This window comes from Uranotaenia lowii, chromosome 1, assembly GCF_029784155.1.
Source record: "Uranotaenia lowii strain MFRU-FL chromosome 1, ASM2978415v1, whole genome shotgun sequence".
Classification (NCBI taxonomy): Eukaryota; Metazoa; Arthropoda; class Insecta; order Diptera; family Culicidae; genus Uranotaenia; species Uranotaenia lowii.
Window position 1 is genome coordinate 21,409,006 of NC_073691.1, and position 27,646 is coordinate 21,436,651.

General features: G+C 35.6%; 1 protein-coding gene across 5 annotated transcripts in view; it reads right to left on the reverse strand.

The window, feature by feature from the left end:
* The window catches only part of LOC129738620 (troponin I), a 249,042-nt gene that overhangs the window by 11,008 nt on the left and 210,388 nt on the right, over window positions 1–27,646 (reverse strand). The gene's annotated exons all lie outside the window — the stretch shown is intronic.

Consider the following 27,646-nt stretch of genomic DNA (forward strand, 5'->3'; position numbering starts at 1 on the left):
ATTTCAGATTCAGATTTCAGATTCAGATTTCAGATTCAGATTTCAGATTAAGATTCAGATTTCAGATTTCAGATTCCGATTTCAGATTTCAGATTCCGATTTCAGATTTCAGATTCCGATTTCAGATTTCAGATTCCGATTTCAGATTTCAGATTCAGATTTAAATTGCTGATTTAATCGGAACAGTTTTTAGATTTAGAATGCGGTTTAAGATTTAGCAGTAAGATTACAAAATTTTATGCTGAGATTGTAGATTTCAAGTTTAATTGTTTATTTTAATTCTTTTTTGTTCAGACTCAGTTTGTAGAACAATTATTTCTGAAATTTAAAATTTAAAACATCGAAATCATACTTTTAAAATTATCGCTCTCTGAGCCGATTTACTTTCATAATCTTTTTCGGACACAAAGAGTTTAAATACCAAATTCCAGGTAAGATGATATATTATGAAATATTTAGAAGTATGATGAAATACTGATTACATAAAAATGGTATATTTAATCTTACATTATTTGAACTTTTTGAACTGAATACTATGCAGAAGGTTTATCATAAGTGTAAGACAATTGCAGCGATTTAGGCGAATCCAAATGTTTGATTTTTTTACTTACTTGAAGGCTTTGATAAACTTTTAATTTAGACAGAAAACAAGAATTTTTTTAATTCGGCACGCAGGTTGTAAGGTTACTGGCTCTCAATGCTCCCGCCCGAACTAATGCAAACATATTGTTCGTTTGATGTTCCCAAGGCGGATTCATGATGCGAAATTTTCATCAAGAAATTTTTTTTCTGTTCTCCTTAGAATTCAGCCAATTTAGGTGAAAATATTATTTTTTTAAGTTTAAAAAATATCTTTTGAATTTTTTGTTTCAAATCTTTTCTAACTATTTCATGGAAATACGCCGTGTAAAACGATGATAATATATTTTTCCATGATCATGATCATGGCTATCTTAAATGTAAAAAGAGCCGTTAGATAAACTTTGTTTAAAGCGAAGTCTAAAAGTTGATGAAGATGACAACATGTGTTTTTTCTCAATTTCTAAATAAATTAATATTTGATTGGGATTGGCAACAATGTGTCGAACAGAAGCTGCTCGGTTTCGGTCGCGTATTAAAAACGTGAAATATTGTGTATTTTTCAGTGGTTTCGAAAAAATTTCGTTTATTTCGAGTGATGGTGTTTAGTGCTAGCTAATCGAGTGATGATTGCTTCAATAATGCGTTCAAATAGCAAAGTTTTATAAAATTTCAAATTCTCTTCTTTTGTGGGTTTTTTGCATTTCGCCATATTTGCTGTGTGAAGAGATCTGCTGCTATACATGGTATAGGCGAAAAAGACTATAAAATACAGGTCTTAAAATGGTATATCATTTGTGTGTCACTGCTAAAAATATGTTTGAGCTGGTACCAACGGTTGCGTTCTGACGTGAATAAATTATATGTATCAAGTTATGCTGAAGTAATGCGGGTAGAAATGGTGTGAATTAGAAAAGAAATAATCGGGCATTTTAGTGTTCGCTTGGTTGTTACTTCCGTTTGAAAAACGACAAATGAAAATAAGGATGTTTTGGTATTCAAGTTGGACAGAAAACAACAATCCCAGCTAGCTGAATGGAATATAATCGATGAAGCGGAGGGAACCTGGTGAGCATGTTCCGTGTTGTTATGTTATCCTCTCTTTCTCTCTGGTTAAATCTTCAACACCTGTCTTTGTCTGTTGTGTAGTTGAGCATTATTCCTTCCTACTTCTATGTACGCTACGAATAAGGATTAGCAGAAGCGCTCAAATTAGAAACTTATTTCCTCTCTATCTTATCTTTTGATATTTGAAAAGCTAGGGGTGCTCGATTTCAATTGAAGTCACTCGTAGTTCAAAATGAAACTATCTTTGAGTATTTTTATTTTTTTGGCACTTTCTATTTTGGGATAGTTAAGGAAATTATTACAAATGGAGTATGTTTTTATATTTAAGATTTCAAATCATCTTCATTGTTCCAGCATGTTTTAAACGGATTAGCACTAGCATAAAGTTTGATTTCTTTTCCTCTTGTAAATTTTATTTTCAAATATCCAAAACCTTTATATATAACTTTTCTCCACTCATAAGACAGTTTTTCATCAAATCATAATAGTAAGCTCTTGGAATGAGACTTTGTTAGCAATTGATTGAAACAATAATAAATTGATAACCCATTGTAATGTGTTTGAAAAGAATCGTTTTTCTTTTTTAACAATCGAAAATCGGTTTACTGACCTATAAAGTTGTCAATCAAAGCTCTAGGTCCCATCTTGTACTTATTCGTTTATATCAGGAAAAAATGTTCATAAAACCAGTTGAAATCTTTCTCAACGTTTATGATTAAATAATCTAACATTTTTAGATATCTAGGGGGATTTCAACTCTCTTGGAATAACTTATTCCATGTTTAAGTTTAGCCAGAGTTGTTGAAATGTTATTGAAATATGAAAAGGAAAAAAGTATTTTGTATAAGATCAGCAAAGTCCAGGCAAAAAATTGGGAATTTCCAATGTTAGTTCAGAAGTTCTAAATTGAGAACTTCTTCTATCTCTAATTTATATTTAACCAAACTAAATATGAAAATTATTTTCAAATTTATGTGAGTTCAGACCATAATACCAATAAAACAAAAAAACGAGACTTAACTAGCTTTAATATAGGTAGCAAATATGAACAACGTTTAATGAATATTATTATCTATATTTTATGATGAAATGGCCAGATCAGCGATAAATGATACTAGATTTGTTTGAATAGGTGTAATAATTCATTCCAATAGCTTACGTTGGCAGGAGAACAATTCGATTAAATTACTCATATAATTAGTAACAATAATTTATGAATCGCATAAATATTTCAGTTTGAGGCCGTGTCTTATTTTCTTGAATTTTTTTTTTTCGTTTTATTCTAAAAAAGATACATAAAAGCAGTATTTTTATATTGTACTAATTAACATCAGAAGATTGAATGTTAATTTGAAAGGAATAATATTATAGTTAATCCCAGCCCATTTTTAAACAACAACAACAACAATAATAACAGAGTAAATTATACTTTTTTTCTCAATTGTTTGATGTGAGTAAACTTTAAAGTAATTGAAGGAATACGCTGTTAAAAATGTAGATTTTCTGATCATTTGAACTAAAGTTTGCCTAACAATAAAATATGTTTCAAGTTGTTGAATGGTAATCTTTCTTTATGAATTTTTGATAATTTAGGAGTTTCTTTATAAACTTTAAGAGATTAGGGAAACAGGTCAAAACATACTATAAACCATACACTTGTCAAAAGTGTTTCCTGATCATATCCTCTAACCCAAACCTCCAACCTAAAACTTTTTTGCTAGGATGCAGAGGTGACCTCGGTCCTAAAGCGCAATACAGTAAGGTTTTTTTTTACACTGATATACGTACCGCGTAAAAAAAAACCGTGTAAAAAAAAACCGTGTTAATTCCCGAAAACCGTGTAAAAAAAAACCGTGCTAATTCCCGAAAACCGTGTAAAAAAAGACCATTCGAATTCTGCAGCTCTGAAGTTCTGAGTTCTGACACTTAAGTCCTGAGGCCTGAGACCTGAGACCTGAGACTTGAGACATGAGACCTGGACTTGGAAATATAGACTAGAGACATGAGACCTGAGACTTTAGACATGACACCTGAGACCTAAGTCCAGGGACCTGAGATCTGAGACATGAAACCTGAGACTTGAAGAATGAGACCAAAGACATGGGACATTAGACCTGAGACCTGAGACTAGAACCCTAAGACATAAAACACGAGACCTGAGACCTGAGACATGAGACTTGAGACTTAAGACATGACACCTAAGACCTGAGACCTGAGACATGAGACAAAAGGCATGAGACATGAGATATGAGACCTGAGACCTGAGACATGAGACATAAGACATGAGACCTGAGGTATGAGACAAGAGCCATGAAAGATTAGACCTGAGACATGAGACATTAGACCTGAGACAAGCTACTAGTGTTATTACCGCGAAAAATTATATTAGTTTCGATTACAGCTTGCGACCCCTCTAGTGAAAGGGTTTGACTTGTAGGTGACGAAAAATAGTGTCGTGACTTCGCTAGTACAAGCTACTAGTGTTAGTACCGCGAGAAATTAGTTTAGCTCCGGTTTCAACTTTCGACCGGTCAAATGAAAGGGTTTGACTTGTAGATGACGAAAAATAGTGTCGCGACTTCGCTAGTACAAGCTACTAGTGTTAGTACCGCGAGAAATTAGTTAAGCTCCGATTTCAACTTTCGACCCCTCTAGTGGAAGGGTTTGACTTCTACGTGATGAAAAATAGTGTCGCGACTTCGCTAGTACAAGCTACTAGTGTTAGTACCGCGAGAAATTAGTTTAGCTCCGATTTCAACTTGTGACCGGTCAAGTGAAAGGGTTTGACTTGTAGGTAACGAAAAATAGTGTCGCGAGTTCGCTAGTACAGGCTACTAGTGTTAGTACCGCGAGAAATTAGTTAAGCTCCGATTTCAACTTTCGACCCCTCTAGTGGAAGGGTTTGACTTCTACGTGATGAAAAATAGTGTCGCGACTTCGCTAGTCCAAGCTACTAGTGTTAGTACCGCGAAAAATTAGTTTAGCTCCGATTTCAACTTTCGACCGGTCAAGTGAAAGGGTTTGACTTGTAGGTAACGAAAAATAGTGTCGCGAGTTCGCTAGTACAAGCTACTAGGATTAGTACCGCGAGAAATTAGTTAAGCTCCGATTTAGACTTGGGACCCCTCTAGTGAAAGGGTTTGACTTGTAGATGACGAAAAATAGTGTTGCGACTTCGCTAGTACAAGCTACTAGTGTTAGTACCGCGAGAAATTAGTTTAGCTCCGATTTCAACTTTCGACCCCTCTAGTGGAAGGGTTTGACTTCTACGTGATGAAAAATAGTGTCGCGACTTCGCTAGTCCAAGCTACTAGTGTTAGTACCGCGAAAAATTAGTTTAGCTCCGATTTCAACTTTCGACCGGTCAAGTGAAAGGGTTTGACTTGTAGGTAACGAAAAATAGTGTCGCGAGTTCGCTAGTACAAGCTACTAGGATTAGTACCGCGAGAAATTAGTTAAGCTCCGATTTAGACTTGGGACCCCTCTAGTGAAAGGGTTTGACTTGTAGATGACGAAAAATAGTGTTGCGACTTCGCTAGTACAAGCTACTTGTGTTAGTACCGCGAGAAATTCGTTTAGCTCCGATTTCAACTTTCGACCCGTCAAGTGAAAGGGACTGAATTGTTGGTGATATTGGTTACAGGGGATAATCTTGAGAATCCGGGGAATTGAATAGTATTTAAAGTGTATTTTTTATATTTTGTATCACGTTTTGTTTTAATAACTGGCAAAATAAATCAAAACGCGCAAGCAGAAACTGCAGCACTCGACTGAAAATTGAGTAAAATCATCATTCTAGAGAGCTCTGAGAGCTGTGAGCCCGTGCGTTTTTTGATTGTTTGAAAACTTGAACAAGATGCTACAAATTTTCGAATTTTTTTATCAAACATAGCATTCTTTGAAATTTGCAGTTAATGAAAATATAACTTCAAAATTTTTATCCATCCAATCATGAATTTTTATGATTTCAGCTAGTAGAATTTGTTACAGTATTTTTCACCCCTAAATGCTTTTTCTATAAAAACATTTATGATTTAATAAATATAAAATTTAATTCGAACAAATCCAAAAACTACTGCAATTGGTGCTTCATGCATTACGACATCTCAAATACATCACAACTGGTGGAACCAATATTTTTTCTGACTACCTCAATTTTATGTGCAATCAACTTTAAAACTTTTTTGTACAAACGGTATGATTATCTGCGGAAATAATGTTTTTAAAGGCCATTGAAGTTGAAAACTGTTGCATGATGCACCAGATGCACCAGACGGTATCTCTGTTTAAAAGACATAGATCGTCTATGCCGATTTAGGCTTTGCAGACTGAATTAATTACGTTGAAAATTTAAGATTAACATTTAGCTTTAGTACCGAGATGGGAATCGAACCCATGCCATCAGAGCACCAGCGATTACCGTATTACCACGCTAACCACTCAACCAACGAGACGTATCTCACAACTAACCTTGAGTTCTGTTTGCTTCAAACACTTTCACTTGATTGGTCGCAAGTTGAAATCGGAAATGAAACTTCTTTCTTCCGGTAATAACACTAGTAGCTCGTACTAGCGAACTCGCGACACTATTTTTCATCACCTAAAAGTCAAACCCTTTCATTTGACCGGTCGAAAGTTGAAATCGGAGCTAAACTAATTTCTCGTGGTACTAACACTAGTAGCTTGTACTAGCGAAGTCGCGACACTATTTTTCATCACCTACAAGTTAAACCCTTTCATTTGACCGGTCGAAAGTTGAAACCGGAGCTAAACGAATTTCTCGCGGTACTAACACTAGTAGCTTGTACTAGCGAAGTCGCGACACTATTTTTCGTCATCTACAAGTCAAACCCTTTCACTAGAGGGGTCGCAAGTTGAAATCGAAGGCCAACTAATTTCTCGTGGTACTAACACTAGTAGCTTGTACTAGCGAAGTCGCGACACTATTTTTCGTCATCTTCAAGTCAAACCCTTTCACTAGAGGGGTCGCAAGTTGAAATCGAAGCTTAACTAATTTCTCGCGGTACTAACACTAGTAGCTTGTACTAGCGAAGTCGCGACACTATTTTTCATCACCTACAAGTCAAACCCTTTCATTTGACCGGTCGAAAGTTGAAACCGGAGCAAAACGAATTTCTCGCGGTACTAACACTAGTAGCTTGTACTAGCGAAGTCGCGACACTATTTTTCGTCATCTACAAGTCAAACCCTTTCACTAGAGGGGTCGCAAGTTGAAATCGGAGCTTAACTAATTTCTCGCGGTACTAATCCTAGTAGCTTGTACTAGCGAAGTCACGACACTATTTTTCGTCACCTACAAGTCAAACCCTTCCATTTGACCGGTCGAAAGTTGAAATCGGAGCTAAACTAATTTCTCGCGGTACTAACACTAGTAGCTTGTACTAGCGAAGTCGCGACACTATTTTTCATCACCTACAAGTCAAACCCTTTCATTAGAGGGGTCGCACGTTGAAATCGGAGCTAAACTTGTTTCTCGCGGTACTAATTCTAGTAGTTTGTCTCCGGTCTCAGGTCCAAAGTCTCATGTCTCAGGTATCAGGTCTCATGTTTCATGGCTCTTGTCTCATGCCTCAGGTCTCATGTCTTATGTCTCATGCCTCATGACTCATGTCCCATGTCTCAGGTCTAAAGTCTCATGTTTCATGGCTTTTGTCTCATGCCTCAGGTCTCAGGTCTCAGGTGTCATGTCTCATGCTGAGGTCTCAAGTCTAATATCCCTTGTCTCAGGTTCCAGGTCTCAGGTCTCATGTCTTATTTCTAATGTTTCATGTCTCAGGTCTCATGTCTCATGTCTCATGTCTCATGTCTCATGTCTCATGTCTCATGTCTCATGTCTCATGTCTCGTGTCTCAGGTCTCAGGTCTCAGGTCTCAGGTCTCAGGTCTCAGGTCCCAGGTCTTAGGTCTCATGTATCATGTTCTTAGTCTAAGAGATAAGATTTTCCCAACTTCAAAATGATTCTAAGTGTTTTCCTTTGAAAAGGACTTAGAATATTTTCTCTCAAAAACCGTGTTAATTCGCGAAAACCGTGTAAAAAAAAACCGTGTTAATTCCCGAAAACCGTGTAAAAAAAGCCGTGTAAAAAAAAAACCGCGTAAAAAAAAACCGTGTAAAAAAAAACCTAGGTGTATTATTCTTTCATCCTTTTCTCTTTTTTCCAAACCTATCTATTGACTACTAGGACGTGGCCGGCGCCGTTATTGACGTTCAAAGAGAGAGCATCAGTTTTGGGCATTGAGAATGTGCAGCCAATCCCAGGTTCTATTCTTTTGACCTCTGAACAAAATTGATGGCCTCGGTCAATCACGGAGTAGCAACCATTGGCGATGTGGAACTAGTTCTACTGAGCCACACCTGCGATCATGGAATTCGAAATTAATTCATTAAGATAAATAATGACATCAAGAATACAAATTTTACAGTAAAATCTAAATGTGTACAATTGATTTATAACTATTTCTAAAACTATTCATAATACATGGTTTCGAGTTCAATGATTTAGGGTGGATGTGAGTAGTCAATCAAGCTAAGCTAAGCTAAGCTAAGCTAAGCTAATTTCTAAATAAATTAATATTTTTTTCAAAAGAAATCCATTGAAATTTTGTAGATTGAAAAAGTTTACCTTTGAGGAATTGTTTGATCATTGAATTGAGAGAAACGGTCACAACCTGTTGGAACTTCTGTTAGATTGTCGAAATGAAAGCTATTTGATTTAAAGTTAGAAGTTTCGGCTTGATATACAATTACAGTAGATTGAGATTTCTACCGGATAAAAATAATAAAAAGAAAGTCGTGATCTCTGCTTGCTTGTGACCTTTCGGCTAACGAAAAACCGATATATCAAATTTGGACGTCGTCTTCATAACAAAACAAAGTACACAACGGAACACAAAATATTTTTGAGACTTAGATTACTGCTTGTGAGAAATAGTGTTTTTTAGCTCTAGCGGTTGTAATCAAATGTTCATGTTTCATTAATCGTCGTAAGGGGCCGTTCACATACCACGTGGACAACTTAGGGGGGGGAGGGGGGTATGGAAATGTCCACGCTTGTCCACGGAGGCGGGGGGGAAAGGGTTTAGGTCATGTCCACGTGGACATACTTACTTTAAAAACATTTTCTAAAGGTGAATAAATATTAAGATGTTTAGATCAAAATCTTAAGATGGCATAGCTTTCCAGTTTAAGTTTAAACAGTTGGTATCTACTTGAAAGCAAGTGATAAATATAATAATTTAAAAATTTTAAAATTAAAAAATAATGTATATCAGGAAATGCTCATTCGGTTTTTTTTTAAATCAGCCATTTCTATAACAAAAATGGCAAAAAGTGGTGTTTTCTGTCAAATTACAGGTATTTTAAAAAAATATTTCAAATCTGTCCACGTGGACATCTGGGGACGGGGGTAGGGGTTTTCCAAATGTCCACGCTTGTCCACGGAGGGGGAGGAGGGGGTAAAAAATCTCATTTTTCTGTCCACGTGGTATCTGAACGGCCCCTAAGTAAACTGCAGTCCATAGAACAGTCGATTGAGACTTCAGCTAAATAGAAGCTTATTCTCGATTGAAACTTCCGCTGATTAAAAGAACCTGAAGTAGTTGGTTGATCAGTAAAAAATATGCTTGGATTTGAATTAACAAAAGTTTGGTACTTTGGCGTATCAAGTTTTGTTGGAAAAATCCTAATTTAATACAACGGATTATAATTTTGTTTCTAAACTAACCAATTTAAACGCCTTTGTGTAGGCAACACATGGCATTTAAATTAGAGAATCTAGTATGTAGAGTATTTTTAAGTTAATTTTGAATTTTTTTTTGAAATTTTCTCGCCTCGCTGTGTTTTCACAAGTTGATCTATAGACTTTCCTTTTTTGTTATCTCATTTTCTATTAAAATATTTCGTTTGTATTTTATTTCAAGAGATTTTTTTAAAATTAAATTAAAATTATGCTTTGCTGAATACTTTTTTTTTGTAATTAAAATCAACTTTTTTTCACAATTGTTAAAGTTTCCTTGTATATATGACAAAGTTAGTTTTCATTCTGTTTAACTTTTTGGCAATTTCTCATGCAATTTGTATATTAGTTATTTTAACTATTGTATGTTAAACTTATAAAACAATTTATGTATCAATTCTCACGCCACACTTCTTAATTTTCATGTCTCACTTCTCATTTCTTACTTCTCATATCTCACGACTTAATTTTTATTTCTCACCTCTCACGTCTCACTTTCCATGTCTCACCTCTCACGTCGCAATCCTCACGTGTTACTTATCACGTTTAACTCCTCATTTCTCACGTCTTTCGTCTTTCGTCCTTCGTCTTACTTTCCAATTTTCACATTTCATTCTTTCCCGTTTCACGTTTCTTTCACGTATCATTTCTCACGTCTCTTGTCCTATGTCTCTCGTAATTCTCACTTCTTACGTCTCATTTCTCGCGTTTCACTTCTTATGTCACGTGTCGCATTGATAAACAATAAATTCAATTGACATCACTGTTAGTGCCTCGCGAATTATTGCATGAAGTGTAGTCATGCAATACCTCGCTAGGCACCCAGCAGTGATGTCAATTGAATTTATTATTTTTCAATGCCAAAATACATGCCCCCATTTCACACCTAATAACTTTTTTGTCTAATAAGATACGAAGTTACGGTCTTGGACAAAGTGGTTCAGAAGAAACAAAAATGATGTTGATTTTTCATTACATAATATTCAATTTTCCCATAGAAACCTACAAGTCAAATTTCACATGTAAACGTTATTCAAAAATTCTGCAAAAAATCATGGATGAGTTTTAAATCAAAACGAAGATCATTAGGCCTCAGGGTTTGAGAAATCAAAAAATGACCTTAAATCGACTCAATCTAACCCAAGCAACCAAAAGTCACATATTCGCTTAAAAGAAGAGCTTTGAAAGTTACATATTGGCTGACAAAGAGAAACTACTGCCTAATTCCCCTGAGTGAACTATATGTACTATATTAATGAACTTGAAAGTTTCAAAAGTGATTGATATGTACGTTGTATGTGATTTATTTTGCCCAAGTCCCATGAGTGATCTATATGTAATAATTAATGAACTTGAAAGTTCCAAAAGTGCGTTATATGTAAATTGTAAAAGAATTATGGCACTAAATAAAAGGGCACAAAAGTTCTCTAAACGGGATTTACCTGGTCACAAAAAGGACATTGAAGTGAAGGGCATTCCTAGCTTGCTGGCTTTCTGGTTGGGCGGGTGCCCCTGCAGGTATGCTACTAAATCGAGTTTTAGTTTCAGCTTGAACAACATCTAGGCGTGGCCTTGTGGTAGCGTGTTCGATCGTCACCACGAAGGTCGAGGTTCGATCCCGAAGCCGGGCATTTTTTTTTTCATTTATTTTTTTTTATTTACATAGTATTCCGTCTCACGACATAACTTGACGAACTTTTTCAATAAGTCTTTTTATTACTTGAGTGATGCGATATATGTAGGAAGTGAAAGATAGAAGTAATCGAGCAGCAAATTGAACAAATCTCGACAAACCGCTATTTGTCGAGTTTGGAATTCGACACCAGGCATCATGGCGACACCATGTTCTGAACATAGTAAATAATCAAGAAAAAGTTATATGAACTGATGTCTAGAGTGAAACTGGAAATAGAGAGAGAATATTTTGCTCATTTTACATTTTTTTTTGGAAGCTGAGTTAAAAGGCTGCTAGAAGCTGAATGACCTGCTCATTTAGAATTGTTTTGGGACTTGAAAGTATAAATAAAAACTTAAATTTTGAGCTAAAAAGAACTTTATTCAGATCTATGATGGGGCTGAGTAAGCCTTTTCGTACTTCTTTTATGGGACTTTTGGTTGCTTGGAAATGCCTCATGTTTAATGTGGCAGGGTTCAGGACTCAGTATACCGTAGGTCTCTAACAACGGTTTATTTATATGACATTTCCTGGTAAGTTCGTTTTTTCGGAAACGAACACGCTTTTGTTGCACGGGTTTTTAACAGGGTACGTATCCACACCAGTTTAAAAAAATGTGTAGGGGAGAATGAGGATACCTGATCCCTGGGAATACTTGATTCATTAGCTATATCTCGTACCAAGGGGTAGAGATATTAATTCTCTTTCATTTGTGTCATTCAAAGTTGACATGAAAACAGACTTGCGAAGTAAAGCTCTGGCCACTGAGACTTGGCCTGTTGGAATTCGTTTCAGGGAATTTACTGGTAACGGATCCAACGAGGTTTTTTGTGCCCCCAAACCGCAATCGCTTCTTCCGAACAATACTGCACAAACAACCCCTTATATTACCCCAAATCAGTAACAGAAGCGGTCAACCCAGATCCTGTGGAACGACTGATCCTTGAACCCGTTACTTCAAATTTCAATACTCCACCGATAAGAACTGAACTCCGTAGCATTTCCCTTTACTACCAGAATGCAGGTGGTATGCGCACCAAAACAACCGCTTTCTACAACGCGCTGTCTGCTAGTGACCATGATTGCATTTTAATCTCAGAAACTTGGTTGAACGACAAATTTCAAAACTGCGAACTTTCTTCGAACTATAGTATATATCGCTGCGATCGTAGTGCTGAGACGAGCACGGCTCTAAGAGGTGGAGGTGTCCTGATTGCTGTTAAAAAGGAGTTGAATGCAATCCCAATAACTTTAGAAGGTTGTGAACACTTTGAGCAAACTATTGTCAGAATCAGAACCGATCCGGGATATTTGTACTTATGTTGCATATATCTTCGGCCTTACAGCTGCCTTCGCAACTAAGAAACACATTTTGCCGCAGTACAACGAATAATGGGTCTGTCCACCGCACTGGACTCTGTCATCGTTGTTGGCGATTACAATCTCCCACAACTGCAATGGATCTTTGATCATGACTTAAATAGCTACCTGCCGACAAACGCCTCCACTGAAGCCGAAATTTCTCTAACTGAAATGCTTTTTTCCGCCGGCTTGCATCAAATATGCTCCATACCAAACAACAATATGCGCCTGTTGGACCTTGCTTTCTGCAATGATCCTGGTAATGTGATCATGTTCGAATCTCCGGTCTCGATTATTCCTACCGATCGTCATCACAAGCCGTACGTATTATGCGTGGAAGTTCACTCCAATTCTTCACCGACCGATTGCACAGAAAGATTCGACTTCGTCTTAGACTACATCAAATGTAACTTCGACCTGATTGCTGCTGCGTTTGACTCCACAAACTGGGAATTCATCGGTGCTAACGACAACGTCAATGTTGCAGTCGATGCATTCTACAGAAAACTCCACTCCGTTTTGAAACAATACGTTCCTTTGAAGAGCTCTCCGAGACCCCAGTCATTTAAACACGCATGGTGGAACTCTGATCTCAGACGATTACGGAACCAGCTTCGTAAGGCCCGCAAGTGTTATACTAAGAATCGTACCTGTAGAGAATAAGCCCTTGATAGAAAATGATATACAAAATAATTAGTGAAAACGAACTGCACATTTATTAAAGTGCATTATATTCTCATGAACGGAAAAAAAGAGAGAGAGAGGATGTTCACTCAACGTTGATTGTCCAAACAGATGCGTTGAGGTTATTGCATTCAGTTTATTAAGTGATGTTTTGTGTTAACAGATTACAACCGCTGGTTTATGATTCTAATTTAATGATTAATGGCATTTCGGTGAAGTATACATTCTAACAGGAAGAATTTCAAATGAAAGTAATGAAAATTATAGACGGATAGATTAGATTAGGAAGCATGAAAGTGATGTTTTACGAAGAAGACGTCGGACGGTTTGCGTTGCGAAGATGGATTAAAGCTACGGATACGACAGTACCGAAGATCAAAGATGCCGTTTGAGGTCTTTGGAACGAGATTTTAAAGAACTGAACGACAATCTTTATCGTCAACACATCAGCCGCCTTCAACAGAACCTGAAACGCGATCCTTCGTCGTTTTGGAAACACTTCAAAAGCAAGAGAAGACATGCAACTATTCCTGTGGACATCAGTTTTAATGGCGTCAAGTAACTTGACGGAATCTACGAATATGTTTGCTGACTTTTTTCAAAGCGTTTTTAGTTCCGCCGACTATGAAACAGATAGCAACTATCTAGCCTCTATACAATCTCACGACGTAAACTTACCTATGCCATCCCTCACTGAACAGGAAGTTTTCGAAAGATTATCGACAGTCGACCCATCTAAAGGTACTGGACCAGACGATATACCTCCATCAGTACTAAAAAATTGCGCTGCATCTCTAGCTGCACCGATTTGTCACCTGATTAATCGCTCACTCAGAGAAAGGACATTTCCTAACGCCTGGCGTATTGCGGCTATCACTCCGATTTACAAATCAGGAAACGCACATTGTGTAGAAAACTACAGACGGATTTCGATACTCTGTGCAATTGAACGTATGTATGCTGCCATCAAACCCTTCATCGCTGATTCGCAACATGGTTTCGTTAAAAAAAAGGTCAACTGTTACCAACTTAATGTGCTACGTGAGCTCGCTGAACAACAATTTGGAAAAAGGATGTCAAGTAGATTCGGTTTACATCGACTTTGCGAAGGCTTTTAACCGGGTCCCGCACAAAATACTGATTGCAAAGATGGATAGACTTGGCTTTCCATCCTGGTCGCTTGAATGGACTGCGTCGTACCTTGCTAACCGTAAAGCGTACACAAAAATAAAAAATTCACGCTCGAGGAAATTTGACATGCCGTCTGGAGTACCGCAAGGTAGTCACCTTGGACCTTTATTATTTATTATTTTTGTAAATGACTTGTGTTCAACGCTTCAATCTGACACGCTTATGTATGCCGACGATCTGAAACTCTATAGGAAAGTGATTAGCGAATTTGATTGCCTCGCCCTACAAACTGACATCGCCAAACTAGAGGACTAGTGCCACTCAAATGGAATGGCGGCGAACGCAAAAAAATGTAAAGTGGTTAGTTTCTCACGTTCACGTAATATTGTTCATTACAACTATCAACTTTCTGGAGTGAGCTTGGAGAACGTGGAGTCTATTGTTGATTTAGGTGTTAAAGTGGATAGCCGACTCACATTTTCTGAGCACATTGCGCTTACTGTGCAAAAGGTTTCGCAGCACTTGGATTTTTGCGCCGAAACACTTCTGATTTCGACGATATCTATGCCCTTAAAGCCATCTACTGCTCTTCAGTGCGTAGCATCATGGAGTACGCTGTGCAGGTTTGGGCTCCTTCTCAGAACACCCAATCTTACCGCCTCGAACGAGTTCAGCGAAGTTTCGTTAGATACGCTTTACGACAGCTTCCTTGGAATGATCCACATCGACTACCACCGTACGAACAAAGATGCAGCCTGATGAATTTAGCGACACTCAAAAAGCGTCGAGCCGAGTTGCAGCAAACTTTAATTTTCGATACCCTAACCTGCAGAATTGATTCATCATATATTCTCCAACGTGTCAACATGTACGTCTCGACCCGAACACTTCGACAACGCCAGTTTCTCTGGATCCCCTATCACCGTACTGCATATGGCCGAAATCACCCGTTGGATAAATGTTGTGAACGTTTCAATTCTGTATACCATCTGTTTGATTTTAACATGTGTAAAAGTAGTTTTAAAATAGCTATAAGTAGTGTTCCTTAATCTTAAGATACAAAGTCTGTAAGGTCCATTCACCAAAGACAAATCAATAAATTATGAAATTAAAATTATCTCGAAACTGGAATGTCTTATAAAAATCAAATGTTCTTGAAAGATGTGCCATAATGAGCAAAATAACAATACTTGTAGTTAAATTTTTTTAAAAAGAATAATTGTTTGAGTAATTGAACTTTGTTTGAAAAATTCTCAAAATGTAATTTGAAGATCTTTATTCATCACTTTAAAATGTTCCTTACATGGAAAAATTATGAAAAAAATATTTGTTACAATATATCAATCATTCGAGCGTAATATGAACTACATAATGCCATATTTTCAAAGCAATGGAAAACTCTCAACTTTTTTCAGAAAAAAGTTTTCTGAAATGTTGATTATGGGTACAATTGATCCCTAGAGTTAAAAAGGCATATTCTTCTTCTGAATTGATCGTTATCATTGCTGATTACGAGATTACTAATATTTATCCAAAAACTAATATTTATCAAACAATTGTCTGTAGAAAAGGGCTTAAATAATAAATTTTCTCTTAATTTAAAAAAAATAGCGCCTTTAAGTATGCAATGTTTTAAGCGTGGAGACAAAGTTAAAGAATTGTCTTCTTCTGTCAGCTATAAATTGTGAAACGAGAACAAACATTGCCAAAATAGTCAATTAACATTCTATCTTGAGGTTTTGTTTGATTTTTATACAAGGATTAGGGCTTCCTGAATAAAAAATCAAGTTTCCTTCAATAGAGGATCAAGTCTCCCCTAACTTCAGAAAAATCGCAATTTTTTTACTCTCACGAAAATGTTTCTAGTTCATCAACGGGTTCAAGTATCGATCTTATTTTTGGAGCATAGAAACTTGAAGTTACAAGCTGTCAGAAAATGTAAAAGACGGCGAGTTGCTAATTTTTTCCAAAAAGATATGGTGAAATGAGAAAAGGGGATTAAGTATCCCCACTCTCCTCTATTGTCTTACTTTATTTGTTTTTATTCTGTTCGATTAAAAAAAAATTTTTTTTTGAATTTTTCGATTTTATTGAAACTGTTTTCACATGTTATAATTTGAATTAACTTAACTGAATAAATCTTTGTCATAGCGATTGCAAAGTTATATAATTTTACAGGGAGAGCCTGTTCTTTCCTCTGTTTTGCAGCAATTCAGGCGGACGAAAAACTCGATTGTTATTTTTGTCTTCTTGAAGGCTGATCATTGTATTTGGTTTTAGATTGTTCGTAAATAAGATCGAATTGTAGATTGTGTTAAGAAATAACAAGCGCGAGAAACATAATTTCTCTTCAACATTTTTCCCAGTGAATTAAGTAAATATGTACATGAAATGAAAGATTAAGTGAATGATTAAAAATTGGAAACAAGTTATACTTTTGTGGAAAAAAAAATTGTTCTTATCAAAAATTTAAAAAACAAAATCAACCCAGCTTAATGCCCTGTCGAGGTGGAGCCATTGGAGCTCCCAAAACAACGAGGTTCCCCAACTGCTGAACGAAGGCGGCCGGTTCTGTTTCGTTTCAGATTCGCTCCCGTTCGGTTGTGTTTTTTTTATTCTGCTCTGTGAGGCTCTCCATTTGCGCGCGACGCTGTCGTTTCAACTAAGTTCGTCCACAAAATTTCCTTACGAACAACAAGTGTTTGTTCTGCTGAGTCGCTAGCTGCCACAGCTCGATTTTAACGTGTTTTATTCGGTTGAATTAAACTCCCGATTCAGTGTTTTTTTAACGTGTCCAAATTCGGATATCCAAGTTTAAAAAGTGATTATCGCGATTTTTTTTAAATTTCTTTCAACATTTCTGTGCATTTAAAGTTTTGTTTTAACAAATTGTGAAGAAAGTTTCATTGGACGAAACTTAAAAAGTCTATAAAGTGATACATTTGTTAAGGATTCGAACTTCCAGCAACAAAACAACCAATCAAGATGACTTCCACCAATTTCTCCGTTGGATTTGGCGAAAACTCCAAGAGCTCTAGCAAGTAAGTCAACTTTCCCCCCAAAGAGAAACATATGATATGGTCAACAAATTATGCTGATAAGGAATGCGGAACAATCCAGAACATTGATCTTTGTGGGTCGTGCTGCTGACTCGAGTCAATCTTCTCCTGTTCCCTATCCTATCCTGCTGATCATTCCGATGATGATGATGATGATGGGGGCAAAAACGACAAGGAACGAAAAACAAGTCTTAATAACTCTCTAGGTCCATTTCGTCCATTCCACATGGTTTCTTTATGTTTTCGCGCGCGCTTCTTTTACGCAAACAAAAAAAAAGGTTTCGTCGATGGCCAGTTAATTTTTTGCCATTTCTGTTCCTTCACTTCTACAGTCTTGCATGTCTGTTCTTGATTTTTTCAGTTCCAACTTATTCATCTTTCTGTGGTGCTGAAGTTTGTTGTTATTCCTTCCATGCTTTGAGAACGCAAATTTAACTCTTTTTATGGTGATGTTGTGGCTGTTATCGTATCATGCCACATCGTTTCGGACGTTTTTCTTACTTTTACTCTAGTTGTTTTGGTTTTATTTCGTTCTGTAATGGGAACAACGAAACCTGTTTAAACTACTTCAAAACGTCAAATTGACGTAAGGAACGTTTTGAAAGGTGATTTCCCACCGGAATGTAAAATCAATTTGAGTGAAAGAGTATCTTTGAAAATTTGTTAATTGATTTAACCAAGAATTCCCAAACCTTTTAATCGAACTTAAAATGTCAAAGCCAGAAGAACAATGTTCCCTCAAGTATCGATCTTACCCGATCGAAAAAGGCTGTGAAGTGGCATTTGAGAAACCTGTTTGTTTGGGTTCCTTTTCTAATCTATTTATTTATTTAAAACTGTTCGGTCTACCGCCTTTCCTAAATAAACATCCCGATACTCCCGAGTGTAGGTTGTACGGTATTGTTGTAATGAATCGTATCAGTCGCGACAATCCTAAAACAAAAATAAACTAAATGACAAAATTGACAAAAATGACGAAAATGATAAAAATGACAAAAACGACAAAAATGACAAAAATGACAAAAATGACAAAAATGACAAAAATGACAAAAATGACAAAAATGACAAAAATGACAAAAATGACAAAAATTACAAAAATGACAAAAATGACAAAAATGACAAAAATGACAAAAATGACAAAAATGACAAAAATGACAAAAATGACAAAAATGACAAAAATGACAAAAATGACAAAAATGACAAAAATGACAAAAATGACAAAAATGACAAAAATGACAAAAATGACAGAAATGACAGAAATGAAAAAAAAAAGACAAAAATGACAAAAACGACAAAACTGGAAAAAATGAAAAAAAAACCTGACAAAAATGACAAAAATAACAAAAATGACAAAAATGACAAATGTAGTCATGCAATACCTCGTTAGGCACTCAGTAGTGGTGTCAAATGAATTTATGATTTATCAATGCCAAAAGACATACCCCCGTTAAACAGCTACCCGATCAGGAGAGCATATCAAAATAATAACTCAAACGTATCTCACCAAGATATTTACATCTGATTCAGTTATAATAAAGTACTACAAATTTTCGATTTTAAGTGTCTCCAATCTGAATTATATCTTTTTTTTTTTTTTTTTTTTTTTTTAATTGAGCAGGGAAAAGCCCCCGGGAGTTGGTTACTTTCAAGACCATTCTCCCGAAGGCATAAAACCTCCTCACTTTTTATTCATTTTTTTTTTATAGTTATTTTGTTTGCATAATACAATTGTAAAGTTTAACAATATTTCTTTTCTTCACTTTTCATAATTTTAATTTTTCAGTTTTTGGGTGATGGTAAGCGGCATGTGGCGGTTGTGGAGGGTGGCGGCGGTGGTGGTTGTGGCGGAGGTGGCTGGTGGAGAGGGCGAGATAAAAATGGTTTGCGGCAATTAGTGACAGTAATCTTCCAAGTGAGGAACTTGACATTTTCTGAGCCTCCAGTGAGATTACTCTCTTATCTATCTTATTCTGATTGACAGACTTGAGCTCATTTTCAATGATCAAGATTTTTTTCGGATAGTCCTTAAATAAAATGATTATATCATATTTTGATATACGTACAAGTTTTTCTGAAACACGGACATCGAAGTCAACGGCCCAAACCGTACGTTTATGAGTTTCGCTCAACAGATTCATAAAATTGAATCCAATTTTTGGGAAACCAAAAATGGGGCATGGTTTTAGCAAATAATGTGGTTTATTGACATTCCACTAGAAAGTTTTCTCGAAGCACTCATATCTTGATAAGTTATAATTGTGATAGGTTTTGTTCTGCCCTATATCAAACTATGCTATCTGAACGAGATATAATCTTGTAAGGAGCATATCTAAAATTGATATAATTTAGCTATGATCGCAAAGATTTTTTAATATAATTTGAGATATTTTAACATCCTACGAGTACTGAATAATAACTCATTTAGATAGGAAAAATATTAGTATCAAAATATCTCATCTTGATATAATTTAGTTTTTCCCTCCTGATCGGGTAATAACTTTTTTGTCTAATAAGATACGAAGTTATGGTCGTGTACAAAGTTGTTCAACGGAAACTTTTCTTTAGGGAATTTATAAATTGGCACAAAAACTATTATCAGGCTGGGTTTCTCAGAAGAAACAAAAATGATGTTGATTTTTCAGTACAAAATGTTCAATTTTCCCATACAAAACTAAAAGTTCAAATTTACTCATGTTATCATTCCTTAAAAATTCTGCAAAAAATCGTGGATGAGTTTTGAACGAAAACAAAGCGTTTTAGACCCCAGAGTTTAAAAAAATCAAAAATGACCCCAAATCGTCCCAGTCTATTCTCCAAACAATTTCAAATATTGAAAAATAGTATTTAATGATTCTCAATTTACTATTTCTTATGAATAACGTTCTCATCAATTCTAATACGATAAAATCTGTAATAATAAAAGTATTGATGAAACTCAAAAAATGCCCCTATGAAAAGGGTACCTAACCATCATCCAAGTTAAAAAAAAGAAGTGAGAAGAACGAAAAATCGCTCTACGTCTTCGAACACACAAGTCCTATGAACTTATCCATGTAATATGCACGCTCATGGAAAATGTTCTCTTATACTCAAATAGGTTAAAATTTCATTAATTTCAGATTATTCAAACTATTATTGTTGTGTTGCTTCTGAGATAGAAGAAGTTTACAACAGACATTAGATGAAAGTTCGTTTTCTTCGATTGATGGTGAAAATTCCTCACCAATTTTGAGCTTTATATACGGTTAGAATGAACACAAAACTGCTGAATTTTGTATTTATAAAGAATTTGAAAATAAATAAAGCTCGATCAGATTTGAAATTCGCATTTTAAGTACAAAACAACAATGTATAAGCAACTTGTATATTCGATAAATTCATTTGAGTCCACCTATCATATTTTTGTGAAACATCGCAGCGCAAATATAATTACTTCACTAGAATCCCGATCAGGAGGGAAAAACTAAATTATATCAAGATGAGATATTTTGATACTTATTTTTTCCTATATAAATGAGTTATTATTCAGTACTCGTAGGATGTTAAAATATCTCAAATTATATCAAAAAATCTTTGCGATCATAGCTAAATTATATCAATTTTAGATATGCTCCTTTCAAGATTATATCTCATTCAGATAGCATAGTTTGATATTGGACAGAACAAAACCTATCAAAATTATAACTTATCAAGATATGAGTGCTTCGAGAAAAATTTCTAGTGGAATGTCAATAAACCACATTATATGCTTAAACCATGCTCCATTTTTGGTTTCCCAAAAATTGGATTCAATTTTATGGATCTGTTGAACGAAACTCATTAATGCACGGCTTAGGCCGTTGACTTCGATGTCCGTGTTTCATAAAAAGTTGCACGTAGGGTAAGTGAGCCTAATTTCGCTATATTATGTAAGAGATTTTTAGCTTTCATATTCGTAGGCCGAATCATTAATTCTTAGATATACAATTTTCCAAATTTTTTTCTGAACTCTGTTATGGTTTAAAATAACCATTTCAAGCTTTAATTTACAAAAAATATCATGTTTTATAAAGTGTGTCAATGTTCCTAATTTGGCAGTAATTGTTCCTAATGTTAACATAAGGGTGTTCCTAATGTTCACATATGAGGAAAAATGTTTCCGCGTACCCAATATTTGTTCCTGATTTTGCATGTGGGTCTGTTTTTTAGTACTTTAATGAGAACAATCTGAAAACTCACCATTTAATAAACTTTACGACGTTTTTGGAATATGAATAGATAAATAATGACTTTTTAAATCCTACACAATATTCCTTTACGCTAGTTTTGAAGAAAGTAGTGGATGGTGAGCTTATTAAAATTCAAACTTTATCTTTTCCAATGGATACACTTATCATATATCAAAAAGTAGAAAATTCATTATAATGGATGCAAATAGGATACAGTCAAATAGAGCATCATGCAACAGCATGGTTAGATGCAACATTTGTGTATCACAACACTTATCCAAATTTTGTTTGAGTATAATGTAATAAAATAAACATTTAATGAGAACATAGTTTCTCACGTCGTGCGATAGTTTTTTGAAGTTTTTGATTATCATAGAAAATTTTAAAAATCGAAATTTATATATTTTTTGACACCGTAGTATGATGGATTGGCTTATCACCAACACACTTTATATTCATTTTATTATCCCATATCAACACTGTTGTATGTATGTTGTATGTTGGTAATCCACCATGGGTGCACGGATTCACCGCAGTTTCTGCCAAAGTATGGGTTCACATGCATTCCTTAGATTATTAGGTTCGACAAATCTCCAATGCAGCGCGCCACCATACCCGGACCCCATGGCTTCGTATGAACTGTTATGTGGTGAATGTATTGCTTGTGTAGATGTAGGGGAAAGGTTTCCTAAATGGGCCTATCGGGTTAAATGACCCTACGGCTGTTTGATGAAATGGCTGACTAGACAGCTTATCTGACCAATGCATTTTGAGGGTGATACGCTTAGAACATAAGGCAAGAAAGAATTTTATGAATTTATAAACTCAAAAAAATTTAAAAAAATCATACAAGGTTTTGATACATTTTGATGTAATATTTCGACTTTTAAAAATTATACGTAAAGAAGTTTAAAACAAAAACTAGGATGGTTTTCGTTTCTCACTCAAATGAACTTAAGAAATAAAACATATTTCAGCTTTTGTGGACGTTTAATAATGATTATTTAGTGGAATAATAGAGTGTTTTTGTGTGCCCCCATCATGTTTGTAAAATGCCTCCATCCTAAAATAACAGGTTAAATAGAATAAATAAATGATTTTTATCACTGAACCTTCAAATCTAAGCTCTGAATGACATCTTAAGAATGAATTGAAGATCTAAAGACAGATTTGATAAAGTTTTTCTCATGGATGAACTGCCTCCATAGTATGGCAAACCTAACTTTTGTTTCATTCCACAAAATTATAATGTACATAGATTTTTATAAAACTTAAGCTTTGTCGTACGGAAATTATTGCTTTCTAGCAGTTTCATTAAACTTATACGAAAATATTGCCCAAAAAACAGAAATTTTGTTCAAAACATAAATAGGCGCATTTAGCCCGCACGGTTTGAGGTTCGGCATTTTAGACAACACTTACAATAAAATTGTTTTCTTGGAAACAGAAGAAAATTTTAACATAAAAATTACTCCATTGTATAGAAAACAGATGCCTGCACACGTGTATATAGTTTTTGTACACATATTCGACGTGATATTTGATTAAATCAGTGTTCTGCTTAATAGGCGCATATAGCCCGCTCCTCCCCTAGGTATATTCTGGAAGAACGAATCAATCAGGTGGGCTAGTTTACTTACAGATATTCCGGCATCCGTGTATATACCTGGCCAGCTGGCAACTGATTGAACATTCCAATTATATAGTTAGTTATATAATGAAACACATCTTACCTGTCGGCCCGCTTATGGGATTCGAACCCAAAAGTTTTTCTTGCCGATACCGGGAATCGAACCCAATACGCCTGGCGTACCAATACCAGACTCGCGCCAGCTATCCACTAGACCACATCGGCGCTCATTATCCCATATCAACACTGTTGGTGTATAAATATTTTTCGGACTATCATTTAATTTTTTTAAATAAATATTTTTAAAATTTCGATAGCAGTCTGGACTAAATTCATCGATATGCAAATCAATGATCTACAGTTTATATCTTGTTTCCATATGCTGGAATATCGTTTTAAATTTTGTTGTAGTTTTTTTTATCACTAAATGTATACAGCATCCTTATGCTTTCTTTTTCAAAAAATCTTTGACCGAAAAAATATCAAATTTAATTCGAACAAAATCAAAAATAATTGCAGATTGTGCTTTATGCGTAACGAAATCACAAATTTATCGAAAGCTATTACTTTTCACCCTTTTTATTAAATTTTTCATTCAAAACAAAGGTTTTTGCAACTTACCTTTTTTCCTTAGTAGGGTGAAAACCGCATGTTTTGAAAATTCAAAAATAACTGGTGAAATCAAATATTTTTCTGACTACGTTAATTTGATGTCCCATTAACCTTGAAACTTTTGATGCACAAGCGGTATGATTATCTGTGACCATTAGGTTTTTAGGAGCCATTGAAATGGAAAAGTGTTTGATGCCCCAGGTGGCGGTATACAAAGTATTTTATTTAGATTTTGTTTTTTAAATTTTTCCTTTCGATTCTGTTCTCGTTGAGAAGCTCTCAGTAACTTGATAGTTTCCTTTTCTGTTGCGTAGGGTGCGTTCTTTACAACCTAGAGAAAATATTTTCTCAACATTTATAGCTTTGAGATACACTGCAGTAAAAAATAATCATTTTTTATTATCTCAAAACAGCTGATTTTAACAGATCGTTGAAAATTAAGTTAAAACACAATTCAACCAACCAAATTAATTTCAAATAAATTCTATGACTTTGATAAAGTTTGGAAAACTTTGACTATGTCCATAATTAGGAACACATTGAAAATTGTGTTCCAAATTGTGGACATAAGCTTTTTTTAGTTTTTACACGAAAAAAACATGGTTCTAACATACTTATTACTAAGCTCATGATAAAAAACAACCCGACGAAAAATTTCAAAAAAATCGGATGACAAATTCAGCTTTTATCTTCCATTTCTAAATAGGTGTTTTTTAAGAAATTTGCTAACAATTCCATTCAATTTGGACATACTTTGAAACAATCCGGATTTTACGAAAAATCCTGTGAGTTAGAAAACTAATTTGTTTGTGAAATGAAAGTTTACATGTTCCGTTACATTATCTTTTTATTTATAAATGTGATAAGTGAAAAAACAAGGTCAAAAACAGTCAAAATCGAACGGTATGTTAACATTAGGTACACATGCCAAATTAGGAACACTTACCCTATATCAAAATATGATATAATCATTTTAGGATCCGAAAAAATATGATATAATCATTTTAGGACAATCCGAAAAAAAATCTTTATAATTGAAAATGAGCTCAACCCCCGTCAAGTCTGTCAATCAGAATATGATATAATTCAGATTGGAGAAACTTAAAATCGAAAATTTAGAGTACTTAATTACAACTGAATCAGATGTAAATATCTTGGTGAGATACGTTTGAGTTATTATTTTGATATGCTCTTCTGATCGGGATTAGTATGAAATAAACATTCTTGTGAATATAATTTTATTGCAAAAATACTGCGTTTACTTTTAATATGTGCAAATTAAACGCAAGAATAATAAGAGAAAATGCAGATAGGCAAAAATTCAAAAGTATCTACCTTTGACAATTCGTCAAACAATTGTGCTTCGTATTTGGAGACTCTAATGACACAATATTGTGTCAAACTACTTAAACTTTCTTATTCTTTGTAATTTTTTTTGCAGTAACTAAAACAATTCTGGTGATTGATCGATTGAAAACAACGGTTCAAACATCTATTTTTTTACTTTTTTGTGACCATAATCTTGAAACAATAAAAAAAAATATCCAGTCCAACCTGCAGTTCTTAACATCAGCTTTCTTAGGCACTAACTGATGTTTTTTAGCAACCTACCTGTATCCGGCTTGTCCCAATGAACACTTGTCAATATTTAACCGAACTAGCAAGAGAGAGAAAAACAAATCAAAAACCGATCCGATTGGCACATTCCACAGCATCTTAATCACTGCCCACCCAAAGATGCGCCATCCCAAGACACCCCCTTCTCTAGCTAGGATCGAAAAAGACGGAAACTAGAAAGCTGCTAGCTTTACAAGACTTATGAACATATACCAATGCATCAAAGAAGAGCTAGAGAAGCGAGGCTAAGAACCTCACACCCCGGCATCGTGGGGCGAGGCCCAGGGTCATGTTCCGTGTGGGCCATCATCGGCTTGCATCGGAGGCTTCGTGTCTCCCGACGATTGTGTGTGGCAAGCCAGCTCTTCTCCGGGATCGTCGACAATCTTAAGCTTGTCCTAGATATCTGTCTACCACCACGCAACTCTTCTATTATGAGAGGAAGGTGGAGTTCGGGAGATCGGAAATCCCTAACGAAAGATCAACAAAACAGAAGAGGAACCGACCAAACTAGCCTGAGTGTTTGTGTGCTTTGAACCGATGAATTTGTTCATAACTTAAAAATGTTTCAATTGATCTCTTCACGATGGTTGGAAATTGAACAAAAACTTTGGCTATCTTTTTTATTATATGGATAAACAAATTTTGTCACCAAATTTATTACCAATTCTTTCAATCGACATTCAGACTCTATGATTTCCGTTTATGCAACTGAAACCACCAATTAGAATTATGATTCACCACCAGCAACCACACAATTGGCTTCCAGATAACCGGTTTCAGGTGCACTCCTTCATCTTGAAGGAGCCTCCCGGGCAGAATTTAGCCTACGAATCATGCATGTGTCTGGAAAAATGAAAAGTTTATGTCTGCCAGCAGAGCAGCATCGAGTCGTCGTCTAGCCTGAGCCCCCGATCTTCCCGCCCCAGAATTATCGGAGCACTCATAAGCTCTGGAACTGATGAAGTCAAAAACCCACCTTCAACTTCATACGACGGTTGAACGGTTTGTTTTAAGCTTTACTTTCGAACGGTTCCATGCATGGATGTTAGCCTAACCCTTTCTTTCGTATTTTCATAAATATTGAAATTAAAATAAAATGTGAACCAATTGCCGAAACCTATTGAAAATAACTACTTTTAAAATTAAAGTCAATAAATCACATTGAAATGATAATTGCACTGTAAACATTATTTTGCGAAACATACTTCTATAATTAATTTATTAAATAATGATATGATCAGATCATACAATTTATCAGCTTACACTGCTGGCCATTAGTTTGGGATTTGCAAAAATTTGTTCACGTATGATTAATTTTTGCAAAACACCGAAGGTTTTTTTCAGTGTTGGACCGCTTCGCAATTCGCGTGCACTGTGGCCGGCCTTCAAAACCGAACTTGCGAAATTCATCCGGTGAATGAATATTTCGCTTCGCAGTTCGCTTCGCGCTCACTGTGTTCGTAAACAGTGAACTGATGTACGATAGGGCGCTCCAACCCCATGAAATGATCATTGAATCCCATGTAAAATGGAAATCAAAAAATGGAATCGCACATCTGGTGAATTTTTTACACACTTGATGAATTTTGCCGCACACTTGGTGAATTTTGTGCACACTTGATGAATTCTACCGCACACTTGGTGAATTTTGTGCACTTTTGATGAATTCTGCCGCACATCTGATGAATTTTGCTGCACATCTGGTGAATTTCAGCGCACAATTCAGTGTGTTTTTCTCCGGTTTCAAATGAATACTTCATACCTGTGGGGCGGTCCTTCAATTGATACTCTATCCCAAGGCGTGTGAAGCTTCAGGTGTGTTCTTATACCAATGCACGGAATCGTCCATCTTGTGACAGGCAATCGTAATCGTAGGCATGGTAGGCGAACAATTCGCTGTCAAAAAGCGCTCCGTCTCCACCCCCCCACCAATGAGAAACTTTTGGTACCCCTTGCCTACTTTTCTTCAATATGCATCCACCCGTAGCTGTAGGCACTCCCCAAGCAACCAAAAGTCTCATATCTACTTAAACTCGTGCTTCCAAAGTTTGAATTTCGCTGAATAAAGGTTCCAAAGGGATTTGGTACCGAATTTTCTCGATGAATGTTACAAAAGGTTCCTCAAAAAGTCTTCTATGGACTTGAAGTTCCAAAAAGTTCCTCGAATAGCTTATTTTGTGACATGTCTATCGTATCCACACAGTATAAAAGTTACAAATTAGGTCTCAAATAGCCTTCTGTGGACTTCAAGTTCCAAGAAGT